Source organism: Rhipicephalus sanguineus, unplaced genomic scaffold (assembly GCF_013339695.2).
Source record: "Rhipicephalus sanguineus isolate Rsan-2018 unplaced genomic scaffold, BIME_Rsan_1.4 Seq4868, whole genome shotgun sequence".
Lineage (NCBI taxonomy): Eukaryota > Metazoa > Arthropoda > Arachnida > Ixodida > Ixodidae > Rhipicephalus > Rhipicephalus sanguineus.
In genome coordinates, this window is record NW_023615357.1 from 2097 (window position 1) to 21160 (window position 19064).

At 45.5% G+C, this 19064-nt stretch overlaps 1 long non-coding RNA gene across 1 annotated transcript; it reads left to right on the top strand.

Annotated features, from left to right (window-relative positions):
- Positions 1 to 4976: 4976 nt before the first annotated feature.
- LOC119377555 (uncharacterized) lies at positions 4977 to 11290 on the top strand. Its single transcript, XR_005180822.2, has 3 exons — positions 4977 to 5945; positions 6881 to 6941; positions 11182 to 11290. It is a non-coding gene; the product is annotated as an uncharacterized LOC119377555 (long non-coding RNA).
- Positions 11291 to 19064: the final 7774 nt, after the last annotated feature.

Below are 19064 nucleotides of genomic sequence, written 5' to 3' on the forward strand. Positions count from 1 at the left end.
GGACCTTCAGAAACGAGCTGTATTTTAATAATATTGCGTAAACTCCGAAGCAAAGCTCGGTAGTGAGTAGCAGGTGTCGTTTTCATGTAATTATCACAGCCAAAATTTATTACCTCGCAAAACTGACGACACAATTTGATAAGTGACTTCTTAGGAATCGTTTGATACCAAAATGTTGATAATAACGGCGCACAAACATGAGCAGCGCATTTTTTTCCCGAGTGTGGCAGCCACGCCCCCTTTTGCAGTAACACATGCGCATTCGTTCGCGAAAAACTCCGTCAAAAATCGCAACGTCGTCAGAGCGGGAAAATTTAAACGGATTGTAAAAGAGCAGTCCCAGGACTAAACGCGAGATGCTGCAGCATGCACGGGAAAAATTTTTAACGCGTCGAAATCGGCAGCTTTTTTCGTCGATCACCGGTGATCGATTTGAATAGGCGTGGTAACGAAAGAGTTAAAGTGTGATCATTATTAGAGTAAATGCAGTAATTAGAAATTGCATAGTATTATTCATGTGCCTTCGTGATCCTCGCTGGTGTATGTAGAGTTGCTTTGATTGTTGTCTTTTCATTCACTTGCTGTTTGCCCCATTTGCTGGCATACTGCTGGGAGCAACATATGATAGAAGCCAGTTGTGTGGTTTTAAGGGGAGACGTGGGTCTTAAAAGATGGTTTTTTAAAAGTTGGGTGAATGGCATGAAATTTAGTACACTTATTCAGCTTTTTCTGCAGATTCCAATAAGTAGATTTTTAATAGCTGCATTAGAACAAAAGATATGCAGTTTCTAACACATATTTAAGCATATTTCTTATGGGGATTTTTGGGAACTTTGCTTTGTCAAACACAAAAAACAAAGTATGCGGCAAGATTGCCAGGAAGCTGGTCTAGCCGGTGATGCTATTTATTTTCTTATAATGTTGTTCACCAAATTGTAATTCTCGATTATCAGAAATAGTATGCAGCAAAAAAATTTCACTCACATTTACGTCCATTTATTTTGCATTCAAAGTTTGTTGAAGACAATCAGACTAGCATCACCAGCTAAACCAGCTCTCTGGCAGCCTTGCCACATACTTTGTTTCTGTGTTTGACAAAACAAAGTTGCCAAAAATTCCCGTAAGAAATATGCTTTTAGAGATTGCACATCTTTTGTACTAATGCAGCTACCAAAAACCTAATTAGAGATTTGGAATCTGCAGAAAAAATGGGATAAGTTTGTTAAATTTCGTTGAGTTCACGCAGCTAATAAAAGAAATAAAGAAAAGACCCGCGTCTCCCCTTAATTAGAACTGCTTGCTTGCCTTGCTAGCTCGTGCGATTGCTGATGCTGCTTTTGAACACCATTCTTAGGCACATGCACTGTGGAGCCAGCTGTTAGGTGTGATGTTTAATCAGCATGCTTTGATCGGTGTTGTTAGTCACTAACGGTATTTCTGATGCTTTCTTGGACCTGAACCGTAAGTAGCAAATGATTGTAACACAATTCGGAATTGACGTTGAATACCACCTAACACCAATGCTTCCAAAGCGTCTAAAGACCCTTGAACCTTCAACACATTAGACGCTCCACACAAGTGTGGGTTAACAAAATATTGAAATGGCATGCCTTTGCGAAGGTATTTGTAAAAATTGACCTACTTCTTGGTAACACTAAGACCCTACAAGTGGTTTGAAAGCACCAAATTTAAAACTACGTGCTTAGAACAAATGTCACGTGATGGTGACAATCAATACTTACAACCTGCACCTAACTAAATGATTTTGCCAGTTGCTCAACATGTAACAACGGCAGTGCTGGATGGAACATGCGAATCACTAACAATCTTCGTAATCACTGAGAGTGTTCCAGCATTTGCTTCATTTAACAAGTTTTATTCTCTAGTTGCCATACTCAGTGGTGGATCATGAAGCTGGATCGCAGAACCTGGCAAAACAGACTGCAAATGGGCTGCGGAGGCTCATATCCTGACACTGTTGTCACTTCTTGCCGTAGATCTGATTATGAAACAGCTCAACGAGAAGACACACAACACTGTCGATGATGAAGACAAGCGCCGGACTCTCAACTAATCGTTGCGTGTCTTTTCGTTGTGCCATTTCATAATCATGAACCCTTACCAACTCGCCCAACTATCAGTGCTACTGAACGTATATCTTAAGCAGTGCCTGTAAGCAACTGCTAAAAGATGGCTGTGTTGCACAACTGGAAAGGAGATTATTGGACCTAAATGGGTCTTGGAAGGTAGCCGTTAATTCATATCAGAGGCACTAGTATTCATGTATTAGTTTTGCACACTATGAAGTGAGAAGTTACGCATTGCGAATTCCTAGTTTCACCACACTGAGAAACAGCTGTAATAGTTGACTCGCTTATACATTGTTGCACAGAATTGTCAGTCACAGTAAGTTGTAATGAAGCTTTGGCTTGAAATCTAGGATCTGAACAAAATGTTGCAGGCCAGATGTGAACAAGGCGCTTAGTTGGCATGGTTTCCTGCCACTTGTTGGAATGCGCAAAGAAGTGTGAAGCGGCATAACAGTCTCGGTGTCTGTCGTTGCTTGCAGGTGGTCCCCGATCAGACTATGCCTCCTATGACAGCTATGGTGGCGCAGCATATGGCCAATCTCGGGATAGCTATGGAGGGGCAGGCCACTATTAACAGTGCAGCAAGCTGCTGTCCTTTTTTTTTTACTTTTGAGAGCAGGCATAGAAGAGCGGCAGAAACATTTTTTCATAAATGAAAGCCTCCACCTTGCCCACCACCATCCATCTTCAACATACCATCACAGCCTTGCTTGAAGAAATTTCTAGATGCAGGCACAGTGCTACATTTCTCCCTCCCAACACCACATGTATACCTAGTGTTTTGTAATTTACCCTTCATTTCTCATTTCTCACTTTTTTTTTTTTTTCTAAACATTAGCCAGGTGGCTTGGAAGGCCACAGTGCACTGTTAGGCACATCATAATTTTATTTTTCATCTACCCATGGAGCCTGGCATTGTCTTCTGAACTTGGTGTTAGTGAGCGCTCGTGTCGTGAAACAAGCACATGCTACTGACTGTATGTATTCGAAGTGGTCCAGGCGGATCAAATGAAATAAAATGTGGAGTGGAACCCCCTAGCTGCTGCCAAGTTTGATTACTGAGGTGCTTAGTGTGCAGCACTAGCCCTTGTGGGATATAGTGAACTTCTCCAGCCACACTGCTGCAGAATGAAGAAATGTACGGGGCCGTGCGCCTTTTTGATGCTGCTTTTCCTTTGAGAACTGCGTCTGTTACGCTGCCCTGGTAAGCTTACGGCTAAAGCTGGAAAACATCAAATGTATTCCAGCTGTAACATAGCTCCAACAGTATTACGTCATGCTGAGTTTGGCACTTACATGTGCAAGTGTCTTTAAAGTTAAAGTGAAACTTTAGTCTGCACTAGGAAACTTTTCAGCATTTTGCCTCCCCAGCACGCCCCATTTGCAGTAAGCACTGTGGGATTTATTGCTTTTATGGAAGTTTTTACACAGAGGGATGGCACAGCATTAGTTTGTTAGTGTGATTAGAGCAGGGACGTTCAAGGCTTATGGAAACAACAAAGTAGTTGCACAAATCACATTAGAATTGCTCTATGTTTGACTAGTGAAGCGATGAGATACGCAAGGCAGTTGCCGCAAACAGCACTGCTTTCGCTATCAGCAGTGTGTCCGAGCACTTGCACCTTCTGTGTTCCTTAAATGCAGAAGCATTGATGAATGATCTAGTATTATTTTGCTCAAATGCGTTATGGGAAAGCAAATCGTGGGTCTCAATTTGCTAGTTAATTTCTATATCCTACGACATTCTACTGAGTTTGCTGCTCTAGAATCATAATTGCTGTACAAATACTTGCAGCATTACCTGTTTTCATAGGATCAGATATAGTTTCAAGTGTAAGTTTCCTAGGTAGGTGCTGTGACACTTGAGGCCAATTATTCATAATGGCAGTGTCCTTTAACTTGCTCTGGTCTGTTATAGGGCTCATTAAGGTTACTCTTTGAGCCTTATTTGATCAAAAGTCTTATTCAAAATGCTGCAGTGTGACACAGAATTTGCATAGTGCAAAGCTCTATATTCTGTGAAAATGTTCTGGTATGTAAAAACTGATATACGACCTTTAACTGTAGCTAGGTTCATGGAAGTGTAGTGCTGCCTGCATAAGTTCCAGAAGGCATTGCACTTAACACTGATCCATGTAAATGCTTCCAGCTGCTACAGTGCATGTTGTGCAGTAGTTTGCAAGTTGCCAATCTTTCAGCCCCATTCAACCTGGTTCTGTTAAGTTAAAATTAACATGTAAACAATGCAAGCATTGTGTTTGCATTGTATGTTTTTTGGCTGTGACTATTGTAAGCCTTTCTGCCCTAGTTAGTGCTGCCGTTTGGCGCATGTCATTTGCATCTAATCGTAAAGCTTTTCCAGGATTTTCATTGTGGATATGCTTGCAAGGCCGTTTTCTTAAATCCTTCACAGCCTTCGCAAGTCCGTCATTCTATGGAGAGGGCACAGCACCAGTGGCTCCACAGCCTTACGGCCAAGTATTTCACACTACCATGACATAGTCTCATAAATGAGAGCACCTCAGCCAATGCTGCTGCTGTACAGAAGGAAGCCTCATGCACCATTTTACTTTTCGTTTATCATACCTTAAAGTGTTTATAAAAAGTTATAATACCACGCGTGGCTGTGTGTCTTTGTCTTAGTTAATGCTTACATGTTTAGGTGCAGTGACAAGTTCGAGTGACACTGTCCACTGCACATGCTTGATATGATTAGGTGACCGCAGCCTTTCACATTCAAAGATTTTTCAACTTCTCCCTATCGGTAGACAAGAGAACAAGTACAACACTTAACGTGGTATTATCACTATTGCAGCTAAGCTGCGAATATATTGAAGGTTCTAGCAGTTGTTGCAGATGATGCAGAGCTGAATGCCAACCATCATAAGCTAGCACTTATCAGTGTTTTAGATTGTCTGGAGTTAATTTAAATTTTTAAAAAAATCATGTGCAACCCAGACTAAGTGTCTTGTGGTGCAATAGGTCATCGTAGACACATAATTGTGTTTGCTACTGGACTTAGGCTCCCTGAACCATAGTGCAAACCTTTGTGGAAGCAAACATGCCATGCTGTTATCAAAACTGGCCTGCTTCTATATCCCGTTGTATGCTGGTGCTGAAGTGCAGCGAAGCATTGCACGTGAACTCTAGACCACAAAGCTCGGTTCCGCGATGCTGAAATCAATTGCGTCCACGGATGATAGTACCACAGGTGGGTTAACAAAAGTTTCATTACATTGCCTATGTCTTTTATGCTGTCGAACAGCCAGATTACGCCAAGGAGGGGAAAAGGCTCACGTGAAACCTCTGATATCAATATAGGGCGCAATGCCCACATGCTTGCATTCAGGCGCACTATAAAGAACCCCAGGTTGTCCTAAGCTCAGTCCTCCACTACGGCATGCCTCATAATCTTGGTTCTAGCACGTAAAGCCATAGAATTTTGATGTAAATATGATAAAGAGCTCGCATGAAGCTTGAACCTAATCAGTAGCCTCCGTTAGTGCTGGATACTTCCACAGCGTGTGGCATTAAGTAATGGCATTTCTAGCACTTTGCTAGTTGCACATTTCTTAAGTACACATTTCACAACTTGCACGTTCAGTTCCAAGCTCCGAAAGGAATGGCTTCGTGCCTGGCAGCTTCTCATAACAATATTCGCTCTTGCCACTGTGCAGGGCTTGTAAAGTTTAGTTAACTTGAAAAGAGACCTCGCTTTCTTAATTATCAGAAATGGCTTATTTAAAAGATGGTAACGGAAATGATAATTTCTTTTGCAACTCTTAACTGCCTCCTTTGTTTTTTCAGGTTGAGGCACCTTTCCTGTGAAGGAGTGAGCATTCAACTTTCTTTGAGGTGAGTATCGACCTATTCGGAAAGTGCCCTCGTGCCTATGTTGGGCTTTGTTGAACCAACATATAACTGAACAGAAAAACCAAATAATTCCGTACTTGGAGCTCTAAAAAAATTGTGGCACCTGTGTAGCAAGTATGCCATGGCATGCTGAGCTGTGGCTATGACATTGCACTGCCAAGCAGGAGGTCACAGCTTTGATACTTGATTAGTAAATGCAAAGGCACCTGTGGACAAAATTGATCTTGAGTGCCACGTCATCGTGCCTCATGATGGTGCGGTTTTGGTAATAAAACTTTGATGAGACTTTTCCAAGGAACTATAAGATTTTGAGACATGCTTTTACGTAAATTTTATACAACTAGCACTGGGTAAGTACTTATAATTCCTGTTATAGGTGCTGTCCTGTTCGTACCATATATCGTTGCTACAGTACATACTGGGCTTGTGGGAATATTAGTGTACGAAGTATTCAAAATGAACTAATAGACAGATAAACCGCGTGTAACCCCCTGTAAAGGTGGTTTCACTGCAGTGGAGGGGTGCTATACTGTGAATACTGCTGTGAAGCCCCACTTCAAGGTTAAACAAAGTACCCTTGCACCGATTAGTCATTTTTTTAATTTTAAAAGCTCGTTATACTGGCTTATATGCTCCAAGTATATACTAATTTAAAGCTTAAGGTATTTTACAAGTTATCACTTGCCTTCTACCAAAAGACATCCTGTTACTTTGAACCAAAAAGAATGATATTCGCGCATGCTTGTTTCAATTAAAAATATATTGTGCAGGTTAGTTAGGTCATGACAAATATGCTCATTTTTATTTATAATAAGCAATATATACTATTTCAATTCACTTCGAACTTAAAATTTATGATTCGCACAAGCCTAGTACATACCTTTATGCTGATAGCATGCAAATTTTGCTGCATACAGGATGGGCATCATTGGTGGACAGCCAGTGGGAACAGGGTGCTTCTGGTACAACCTAAAACTGGTAAGGAAACATTGTTGTAGAACTTTAGTTATGTACCCATGGATGCATGTAAACTCATTTTCAATAGGCACCGGCACTGTACTTCTAGGGACTTGCTATGATGCCTGGAGTAGTGCTAGTTGCCTTGACAATAGATAGACTACACTTGGCGACAACTTTTTTTGACATCTGTGTGGAAGCTACAGAACTGAATTGCGTTCCTGCTACCGTGCCAGAAAATAGTACCCAAGTTTACTGATAATTTTCTCATATGCTTTGTTGAAATAAATACTGTTTTATTTATTATCAGACTAAACAGTTGTGGGACGTCATAGGTAAAGTACAGTTATTGTTCACTTTGCAAGAATGCCTTCCTTTTCTTTCCATTTCTTGGACAGCACCACCTTTTCAGCATCCATGACATAGTGGGTCAGTGTGCGGCCGAAAACACACTCTTCTCCAAAAAAATCTACTCGTAATATGACACTAAAATGTACACTGAACACTTGAAACGTTTCTCCTATACAGTTTTTGTGTAATTTTCTAAACGCGTTAACGATGGGAGCGAGCAAAACCGAAATCAGCCGCAAGCTGCCGTAGTAGTTGCGGAGCAACATAAATGTGCAGAAGCCGTGCCTTCGTAGCCTTCGCTATACAAGATTAGTTGTCGCTGAGTGTAGACAAGTTTTAGTATAGTGTCCACAACTGCAGCGAATGGTGTGTGCTAAACGGTGTGCGTACACAACACTTTTAGTTAGCCATTTCGCAATATTGACTAGCAGAATGCTCAGTTAGCATGCTTCAACTACGATTCCTGAAAAATAACTATATTGCCATTTGTGTTGGTGTAAAGGCACCTCCCCTGTCTTGCGCTTTGTAGATTGCAAATGAAGTTGTGGTGCGAAGCTCACGAAACATGGCTTTTAGCTGGAAAGACGGCCTTGTGCAATTCTTCCGCTAGATCGCCCAAGGGCGCTGCGGTTCTAAGCGGTTCAATTGGAAAGGCCCGCGAAATAGAATGCGAAAAAAATTAAAATACATACGACAATGTAATGTATACAGAAGCCACTGGGGTATTTTCGTTTTGTCGGACCTGTAAAAATGTACAGGACAAAATCAGTGAGTACACGAAAGTGCTCACTCCTGATGGCAGCACAATGCACTGACTTTTTAGAGGGTCATGGAAGCGCCATCTTGTTTGTCTGCTTCTGGGTGGTTTACTTGATGCGGTATGTGGTTGAATGCACTTGAGCCTCTTTCTACGGTGGTTCTGCATGCTTCGGTGTGCCAACCTGCTGTGCCAGTAATGGCAAAAAACAGGTACAGCAGCAAGATGTTTTCACTGCAGTGGGAAAAGTTCGTAGTTTCCTGCTGGACACCCTAGAGGCACTGCTGCAGCTGCTAGCTAGGAGAGGAGGCAGAGGCGAAGGGATGCAGTTGGCACTCAGGGTGCGCAAAGGTCCTTGAAACCCTTGAATACCCTTGAAAATCGAAAGTGTTTTCAAGGCCCTTAAAAACCTTGAATTTCGGACCAGTCCTTGAAAAACCTTGAATTTGTTGGATGCTCAATTTGAATTTGTCATCATGAAAACTTTTCGTTGCTGAACTTTTGTCTTTTGTTTGAGTTGTGAAATGCAGCCAAGAAACAGTACCAATTTTTATACCTATTTAGCCGACTCTCATTAGATAGCTGGCAACATTGGACTTGGTGCGAGTCTGAGGCAGCGTTCACCGTAGACATTGTGTCAGTGACTTGAAATGTCACCACCGGTGCTGGCAGAAGTAGTGTTGGCTGAAAGCGCAGTCGCCCCATCGCTATCGCAGTCCTCTGCGGCATCTGCGTTTGTGTGCAGGCTTTAACCTAGTCGTGTCCTTGTGCTACCAGCGCTTTTTGGAATGAGCATGCCTTCTACATGTTAGTGCAAGGGGTGCAAGTAATCTGTTGAGATGTGATAAAATGCCCTGAAAAAGCAAATTTCAGACTACGTGGCTCCACCATGACGACTACAAGCACTGGATTGCACCTGACACGACGAATCTGCATCGGGCTAAGTGCAAGCTTTGCAGCAAAACTCTTGATGTGATTGCCATGGGTGAAACCGCTTTAAAAAGTCACATGAAAAGTGCCAAGCATATCGGCACAATCAAGATGGGGCAAGGAGTGCATTGAAAAGCTACCTGACGCCTCTTGCGACAGAGCGGTCCACTACAGCGTCTCCGTTGCAGTCGCCAAGCTTAAATGATGCTTCTAAAACGCACGAGCTTGTCTTTGACGCAGAAATTCTTTGGACTTTGAAGTCGTCACATCCCACTTCTCGTACCGGTTGATTTGTGTTGTGACATGTATTTTTCTTTGTGCAATAAATGATGGACTTTTTGAGAGCGCTGTTTCAAGATCTTCGACATGGGCGAAAATAAATTACCTCTCAAAGAGGGCCTTGAAAGTCCTTGAATATCCTTGACTTTTGTCCTTTGAAACTTGTACGAACCCTGGTGCTACTTTATCTTTTTCAAGGACTTGAGCTTCAACGTGTCTTCAGCACCATCTGGCATCAACAGACGCAATCAGTGTCTTAATTTTGAGCCAAGCCAAATGAGAGCATAAAACCTAGTCTCAGGGATACAACAGCTGCGCCAGTTTGATACACTTCCATATTTTTGCGTCAAGCGGAGCCAACATCGTGATATTTGTTGACATTGTGCCATGCTGCGCCAAAAATGCCCGACCAGCCTCAAAGTTTTTCTCAGTTGCACTAATTTTGGCAGGAAATTGAAGCCGTGTTGGCTACCTGCATTTTGGGTATCATCATCCACTGCAATCACCCTAAACCCACTGAGGGGGGGAAAAAAAAAACCAACAGTCGTAAAATTTCCTGGCCTTGTTCTCTGGCGTGGTGAACGCTTTTTAAAGGGATACTGGCACAAAAATATTGGCCTCGTGTTTTTTTACTGCAATGTGTTGCTGGGGGCCTGTTAGTCATGACACGGCACATCGTTTGCTGCAGCGCGTGACAGATAATTAATTACAAGCTCCTCATTACCGACACAGCCTCAGTTTCGGTTTGACAGAGCTCCAAAAACGACAAGCCGCCGGGTGCAACCATCACCACCTAGCGAGTGAAACGCTCGGTCACGTGAGCACACAGAACAGTGACGCATTTCCGTGCGGTCTGTCGTCGTCGGGCTCATCGTCGTCTGATGGCGGCGATTTTCTTGCGGCGGGGATGGAAGGAATTTTCGACGTGGCGAATCACTTCAGGTTTGACCCACTGGCGAGGAGCGATTCGTCAGGAAGCGCGTCAAAACAGAAATGGCGGCTACGACGTCATCATAACTTGTACCGGCTGCAACGGTTACGTAGGGGAAGTAGGGGGGTCACCTCGGGTCACCTCTGAGGGTGTCAATGCACTAGGTGCGGCCTATAATGCTGGATCGCGCTCGCGAACTTCAAAATTCATATATAATACCTTCCAAGCTTTATTCGCTGTCGATATTTTGCAGATTGGACACGCACGTACACGGGAATCGATCCAGCAGGCTATCTCGGCCGCGAAATTTTGTGTCAGTACCCCTTTAAGCTGAACCTACCTTTGACAATAAACCATATGGCAAGGGGGCAAAAAGATGAGTCATCAGTTCATCAGCGCACATCATGACCTTGAGCACTTTTCCTTGTAACTCATGGCTTACTTTCAGTGTGATTGCGGGGTACATGGCGGCGGCCGCAGTAACTGCAGCTCACAATGCTCAAATCAGCCAATGCATGTTTACTTTGGGTTTATGGGCATCGTTTGTCGAGAGAAGAGGGAATGATTTCTGACTTGAGAATTTATTGTAAATTCCAGGCCGCGTGCTGCGCTATTATAAAGTTTGGCTCGCGTGTTCTCAGGAGCCTCGACTACCAATCGGCAGCGTTTTCTGACCAGGCTGAAAAAGTGTTGCTGTGCTCCCATTAAGACTTGAAACTGGGCCTTGGTGGCACACTGCAAATTTGGGAACCAGAACTCGTGTGTGTGCTGCTTTTGGTGAGCTCATCGAATCTGCTACAGCAGATCATGTGCGTACCCTATACCAAGCCTTGTTCTGGGCAGCATACCATTAGAAATCTTGAATGTGTAGTAAACGTGTTTTTGTGTCTTGTCATTGTACAAGTCTCGTAGTTTTAGCAACATGGTTTGATAAAGCCAGCAGTAATGGCAAATCATGCACAGCCAAGGTTATATTTACCTGGGTTCCTTACTATTGACAATATTTTGTGCAGGTTGCAGCCCATCAACCATGTTGGTGTTCAAGGCCCCCAAGACTGGCGATGGACGCATGTCCCTTGTAACACCTGTAGACCGGCTATAAAAATAAAGAATATGTCAAAATGTATTGTTGGTTGTCTTCTTTGCAATAGAGGGACATCACAATATCCGGTCTGTCGTGCCTCCATGAAGTCGCACACTTTGGAGCACCATTGTGTTCATATGCTTGCAAGACTCCGTATATAGTGACTGCAAAGAATTGTGCGTCACATATGGCAGATGTTTATATGTCTTGTATAGTACTCGGTGTGACCTTGTCTCATTCTTACGACATGCATACAGCATAGCATTATTTTAACCGAGTGTTTACCACAGAATGGTTCGTGCGACTGATTGCCACGTCGCACTAAAATATTGTATGGTATATAATGGAGTCTCCATGTTACTTCGTGCTCTGCCAATTTTAACGCGACAGCGTTAAAAAGTTCGTTTTGCAGAAATTCCGCCGTCGTTGGTTGTGAGGGGAAAATGTCCATGACCGAAAAATTGAGAAAAAGGTAAGTAAAAAAAAAAATATTCGGGTTAGAGTCTGAACAGAACCTACGCCGTCTGCGTGGCAGGCAGGAGTTCTACCACAGAGCTACGATATTTCTTGAAACTGCTTCGGCAAAAAAAACAATGTTATGTAGTGGAAGGAGTCTCCTTAACGCATCTAATATAGGCACCGTACAGTCGAGTTTTCCAGTGCGAGTGCAGCGCCAGAACGCAAAACCTAGCGGACAAAAATCGCAATAACGAGACGGGGTTGCTCAAAATGGAACGCGATGTGCGCGTCTCACTCTCTGAATGAGTGGGCGGACTGCGGCCGAGATACACGGGGGACGCGTTCGCGCGTCTGTTTTCTGCGTGCCCCTAACGGCCAATGTCAGCGAACTTGGCACGGGCCAGTGCGAGCAACGCAGCTCCCTCTGGTCAGTGTACGGTGCCTATAGCGTGGCGAAAGCGTAGAATCGCGCCCGGTGTCAAAACGTGAATAGCGCAACGAGTGGGTGTGTTAAAGGGACCGACAAGTGGTCACAACGTGTGATTAGATCCTGGTAAAAATGAAGACAGTAAAATATAGTGACAGATTCCTGCATCCCTTTCGCGTTGTCAATAGGATTTATATTTTTAAATTGTGTTTAAAAGTAAACACCGGTATGTCGCGCAGCCTAGCGGAAGAGCCTTGAAGCTGGATTATGCAGTCACGGCCGCCTGGATCATCGGCGGCCGTGGTGCCGTCGATCACTTTTAGATGCGAAGCATCTTATGGCGGAGTTCAAACCGGTGGTGTGCGGCGTGACCACCCTTACTGCGCATGTACAAACCCTCTCCACACACCTCATCTCCAATCCCTTTCGCCCTCTCCACTGCCCCTCTGAAAGGCGGGCTCGACATGCCGAAACGCTGCTTCGCATCGCCTCATGGTCCCCTTTATCGTGAGATGGCATGATTTTTGCTGTACGTGGGCATGTAGTCTGGTGCTGTCATGCGCGCCATAATATGTCCTGAAAATTAGAGTATGTATATTATCTATCCCCGCTCTATTTTGTGCTGTTTGCGAGGTAAAAGGAGTTGCGCGGTGAGAAGCGACGCTGCCTTCGCGGTAACCAGTGGACATGTCGAGCCGCGGCGCATGCGCAGCAAACCGCCATGCTCGAACACGAACCGCTCTCGCGCTCACTGTTTGCAGCATGGGTTGTCACTTGTGTTTACGTCTTCACATTCGCCGCAGATTGAAAAATTCTGATTACTAATCAGTGATTCCACTCCTGCGCCAACTGCGCCAAAGTGCGCCAAATGGGATTTGCTGCGCCAACCTGATAAAATCGACGTAAATTGCGCCAAACTGCGCCAAACTTCGCCAAAAGGGGTTGCGCCAAACTGCGCCAAAAAGGGTATATCAGGGGTCAGCAACCTCCGGCCCGCGGGCCGCATGCGGCCCGCGGGGCATTATTATGCGGCTGCCGGTACGACGTCAGAAATCTTAAGATGACTAGACACGGAAATTAGGGCAGTAATTAAATAAAATAATTCGATTAACTTTTTAATTAGTGGAGACAGGTGGTCGGGCCAGAAAATGGGAGAATTGCTGTCCTTCCTGCGAAGAGGCCGTTGCCGCTTTGAGATTTTGAAAAATCGGCCTCTCGTAATTCAACCAAATTTTGCGGCGGAACCGCAACCGACGCTTCGATGAGCGCAACTAGCGGGCGACCAGAAAGACGTTACTGTTCATGGCGGTGATTGCAGTGGTGTTAGTTCTGTATTCGTTAATTCACGTGCGCCATACGTACTCTAATCTCAAACGAAACACAACCACGAAGCGAAGTCGGTCGATGGTTGGTACGACGACGATCGCTGGTTCTAGACGTCTCAGAAGCGTATGGCATTTGCGCCCTTCCGAGTTTCAGTTTCTGTTAGGCCGGCGAAATTTGCCAGATTTCATTACTCGCTAATTATTGCCAGCGGCTCCTTATGTGAAATCTGAAAGCGGCAAGAGGCTCTTCGCTCTAAGGCCTGCAGCTTTCCCATTTGACCCGACTGCTTCCCTCCACTAAGTGAAAAGTTAATTAGCTTAGTTTCTTTATTTAGTGTCGTAATTGATGCCTCTACTCATCTAAGATACCTGCCACCAAAAAAAAAAAAGGTGATTGTGAAGACGGCGTGAAAATATCTCTTTTTCCTTAATTTGGAGAATTTCGGGACAGAACATCCTGTTATATAAATGAAGGAAGGGAATTGTGAGGGCTCGTTTCTTTGTTTGGCACCACCTTTACGAAGGCGAATGTGCCATTGTAGTCGCTTTCGGAGAACGTCGATTTGCAGTATTTTTCCGTCTCCCAGGCAACCAGGTGCATGCTCAAAACGATCGCATAGAAGTATTCTAAGAAAGCTTTCGCCAGTCCTTCAATGTTTTTCTGATCACGAAACTCCCGCCTCAGCTTCATATGGAGTAAGCGCCCGCCGTTAGAGGTGCAAACAGCGCAACTGTGCATGAGAGGGTATGTGAGCGCTGCTGCCGCTGTGTTGTGCGTGGGGCACCCTCGATATTCTAGCTTTCTAAACGTCCGCAACGGTCGCTTTATTTGCACATATGTACTTTTAACACTCAACATGCGTAAATGAGTGCCTGAGTATGTCGCAAGTCTTGAAATGAGCACCAGGACGAAAAGAATAGCCGCTCAAAAGATGCAGCTGGCGGCGGTTTCATTTTAAAAGAAACAAATTCTGGGTATGACGCGCCGCAACCAGCATACCATTATGAGGCACGGCGTAGTTGGAGACTCCGCATTCAGTTTTGATCATGTAAGGCCCTTGAACGAAATGAAAGTGTACGGTTTTTTTTTTTTTTTTTACCCCGAGCGAAACAACGCTGCTTGTGGTTCCGAGGCAGAAAAGACGAGTCTGGATGCGAGTCGTGAACACGAGTGATGCAAAAAAATCATCACATGATGACTTCACTATATGACGTCGCAGTTCCAAAAATTTGTGACATCACATGATGTCGTCACCACGCGACAACGTCGCTTTGCACTGTCTCCGTGATCGGTAGGCCGATCACGGAGGCAGTGCAAAACTAGGTGAAAGGCAGAAAGCTTGCGATGCCTCCGATCCTGGACGCAGTGTAACGCCACGTTAGGTTTGGAAAGCATACGGAGATGGCGGGGGAGAAACAATACATCGATTGAGAAGAAAAACATGGCTTTCGCATTCGCGTCATCTTAAGAGAATGCATAAGGGACCCTGTGAGTTTTTTGGTTTTTAATGCCCAACAAGTTATAATATTCTTAATGGGTTACAAAGAATGGAAATATTACATCCTTATTTTCTTACAGTGACCAAAATAGGCCGGAATAAAAACACAATAATCTTCAATAGTCCAACCAGGAAAAGAATATAACATGTGGGAACAAAATCAAAAACCACGACATTTTGATTATGTTGTAATATAAGACGCTGAGAGACCACACAAGGCCTCAGGTAACGAATAACATTGTTAAAGGCACGACACTGATATAAGAAGCCTAAGTAATGAACAGGCTTGATAGCCGGATTTTCGCATTCCAGGGATATCACGTCGCCGTTGAAGTTAGAATCGCTAACAGCGACGATGTCCAGGGCACCCAAGTATTTTGTGCATACACGTGTGCACTTCGATTCAAAGTTGGAATCACCGCTGTAAAGCTCCGGTAGAGCCCACTTTCATTTCTCGCGCTGCTTGTTACTCGTTGAACCAAACTGCGCCTTTGGGTTGTTGTCTTGTAAACGGAAACCCCGCCGGCGCACAACACGTGTTAGGCATCGTTGTCCCACGCCAACACTTCAGCTACCTCGAAAAACAGCGCAGCAGGTGCACAGAAAACACTACAACCATCAGCCCGTGTCGCACCGTGCAAGCGTTTTGGCACGCGAACAATGCTCCCTGTTTAGGGTGCCTTAATTGATGCCCGCGCGCGCGCATCGAGGCACTGACTCTACCAACTCTATCGACTCTATGACTCTACTCCCTGTGGCACAGTGGCGCCGCATCGCGGCAACTTTGGGCAGCGTATGAAGCTTGTCCATAGCGTGACGGTGGAATTTCGTGACCAGAAAAGCATTGGACTCTGCTTTCGCTGAGGCCCCCCTAGAGCCAATAGGAGGTGTTCTGGTGTTCCTATAGAGCCATTGGCCATGGCGCAGAGAGGGCTCGGAGAGAGAGAAGCTAGTGTCAGAGGAGGTAAGCTTGCTGAGGCTATACGTGAGTGACGTCATGTTGCTTCCAAGCATTTTTTTTTTATTCTGTTGAACCGCGCCAAGCGCACATTGCACTTACATACTCCTCGTGCTCGCGAAGTTACGGAAGCGCCGATCTCATTGTTTCGAGTTTCGCGCACGCGGCTGGGATCTCCCCTGTGCTTTTGTTAGCATTGGGGCCCTGTTGCATGTGGCCGCATTCGTCTTCCAGTTCTGCTCTTCTGCTTCACGATGAAGAAAGGTAAGTTATGTTTTTTTTTGTTTTGTTTTTTCGAATAACCCACTTGTGCGCAGTTTGAGAGAGCATTAACGTGAATCCCGTGTTTGGAAAGGCCGACAAGACTTTGGTTCTCGCGCGCATTATACTTGCGCGCTGCTACAATGAGTATGCTTGTTAAATCGCCTACATTTGCGTCCTCAGTGCTCCAATTTTCGAAGCGAAGATGAGGGCTTCTTGCATAACGATTTCGAATCCCCACAGAAGAGACGGATCGTGCACTTTGGTCACGTGTGCCGAAACTCTCGAAACGTCCTGACTTCAGCCCGCGAAATCTCGACCTTTGGCGTCACTTGGAAAAATTTGGTCGCACTGTATTTGCAACAGCCACCCCCACCCGTTGAGAAACTCCGAACGTGCCTTCCGCCGCACAGCTGCTAGTTCGTTCGGCATGGAGAACAGCAGCCCTCTTAGCGCTGCTGTGAATGAGCGATGAAAGTGTTAAGGCCCAGGGCACTCATCACGGTGTAGCACGATAGTACAGCACAACAGCAGCACGCGGACGGGTCCGGGGGCCGGTGAATCTACGCATGGCTGCCCGGCCAAAGCTCGTTTCCGCATACCGGGAGAAAACGAAACTTTGTCCGGCGGTTCCTGCGGGTGTCGGCACGGCGACAAGCGCGCGGTTTGGATCACTTATATTGTTTTGGTCTGTGGCTGCTGTACTTCCTCTATAATATGTGTTGGTCCTTCAGAGCTTCATTAAGTTTTTTCGTCTTTGTGTAGTTTCGTTTACGATAACATTAAGACTTAATCCCAATGGGAGGGATTCCATGTGCATCTGCGACGAGCGACGAAACAAGCCGTCGCCACTAGCTTATGATTGCTCGGTTCTAGAAACCTAGAATGCCTCAACCGAAAGTGTTGAATGGGACACAGATTGCGCATCACTCCTCCTTGTGTTGCGGGAAATGTTGCCTTCTCGGCACTGCGCAGCTCGGCGTTTTTTGCCATGGGCATGTTTTGCATTTGCATCAAATGACCGATGTTTTGGATGCCCGTTGATGCTGAATCTCAGAACGAAAAGTGAACAAGCACATCTGCTGTATCAGGGGATTATGCGAATGGTATTTAAGGGTCACAAAACTTTTAGTTTGGTGCCAGGAAAGCACTAATGCGTCCAAAACTTTGTTTGTTTACATATGTTTACGCTGAGACGCGACCGCCCACGCGGTCGCGTCTCAGCGGTAGTTTCCGCTAGCGTAGTCGCATTTCCGTGCCTGTTTTTGCGAACTATCCCTCTCCGCACCTCAAAGTGAAATGAGTCGTCAGGCGCGTTCTGCACGACTCCTCGGGGCAGGGGCGTAGGCAGAAATTTTTTTCGGGGGGGGGGGGGGCACCTCCTTGATCCGACATTGGGTCCGGGCAGGTAAATGGGGTCGAGTGTCATTTTGTCCTCTGTATCCCGTGGGGGGGAAAAAATTTCGGGGGGGGGGGGGCACGGGCCCGGTGTGCCCCCCCCCCCCTGGATACGCCCCTGCCTCGGGGGAATGAACATTGGTCCGACGTGCATCACACAAGTGAAGGCTGCGCTCAGAGATTTCACGGTATACATGGGTTGATTGTGTCGCATTTCGGCGGTTCGGCGCACCAGCGCAGAGGCTCGCCGAGCTGCGCCAGCACAAATACACACGCGCATAAGGCGCCTGTATTCCCGCACTGACGGCCGGGTCGCGTGCAGCTTCCCGACACTACACAGCGGTGTCCGAGTGTCAAGCGCTTCCGCGGAAAACATCACATTACAATGCAATCAGCAGAGGCTAGCAAAACAAGCATAACAGGAAGAATTCTTGGGTGCGTTTCTGATGGAGGCGCAATGTTGCCGGATAACGGAAGGAGCTGGCGTAGCACCTGTTAAAAGCGGCGTTGGGGAGTCTTACGTCACGTGTCCTTGATAGGCGGGTAGTTTGAACTGCGCACAGTATGCTGGACACAAAAGCGTGATTTTCTTTCAAACTAAAGATTTTCTTGGCTCGAAACAAGCACTACGTTGTTTCTGGAATGGTATTTCATGCCGTCCACGCCGAGTTGTATTTTGCCTTTAGGGTCCCTTTAAAGCTACGACGCTTCTTCCTGTAGTTGTAAAATACATTGCTATCTCTATTGATGCTCCTCTTGTTGGTTTGAAATGTCATTAAGTAGCTTTCCTATTCTCTGCAGCACGACTCACGAGCTTCAACGAGTCTGTGCTGGAGCAGGTGGACAGCAACGGCGATATTGTCAAGTCTTGGTGCCGAAGGGGCCTGAAAAGCTTCGAAGCTAAATGCGTCCTATGCGACCTCGTGATCTCTTGTGCACAACATGGGACGTCTGCTGTCACAAGGCATGCTTCATCCAAGATGCACCTTTTAGCTAGAAAACAGCACTGTGATGCTGACGGGAAGTTGAAGCCACTGAAGTCTGTCCAGCCTACGATCAGCTTCAGCAACGCTGCCGAAGTCACTACACTGAATGACAGTGTCGTTCGAGCTGAAGCATTATTTGCCATATCCTTAGCTGTTAAAGGAATTCCATTTTCTTATGCTGACACAGCAACGAAGATTTTACCCCAAATGTTTCCTGACTCCCAGATTGCTGGAAAGGTTTCTTGTGGAAGAACAAAAGCATCCTATATGATTTCAGATGGATTAGGGCCATATTTCAAGAAGAAAGTCGTTGAGGAGCTTAGCAGGCCAGATGTGTACTACTCTATTCAAATCGACGAGACACCCAAACCTGAACAAAGAGTACAACAACTGGATGTACTCGTGCGTTACTTTTCAAGGAAGCAACAGAGGGTTGTCATCGAACACCTGGAGTCATTCAACCTGGGTCGTGCTACAGCAGATATAATAGTTGACTGCA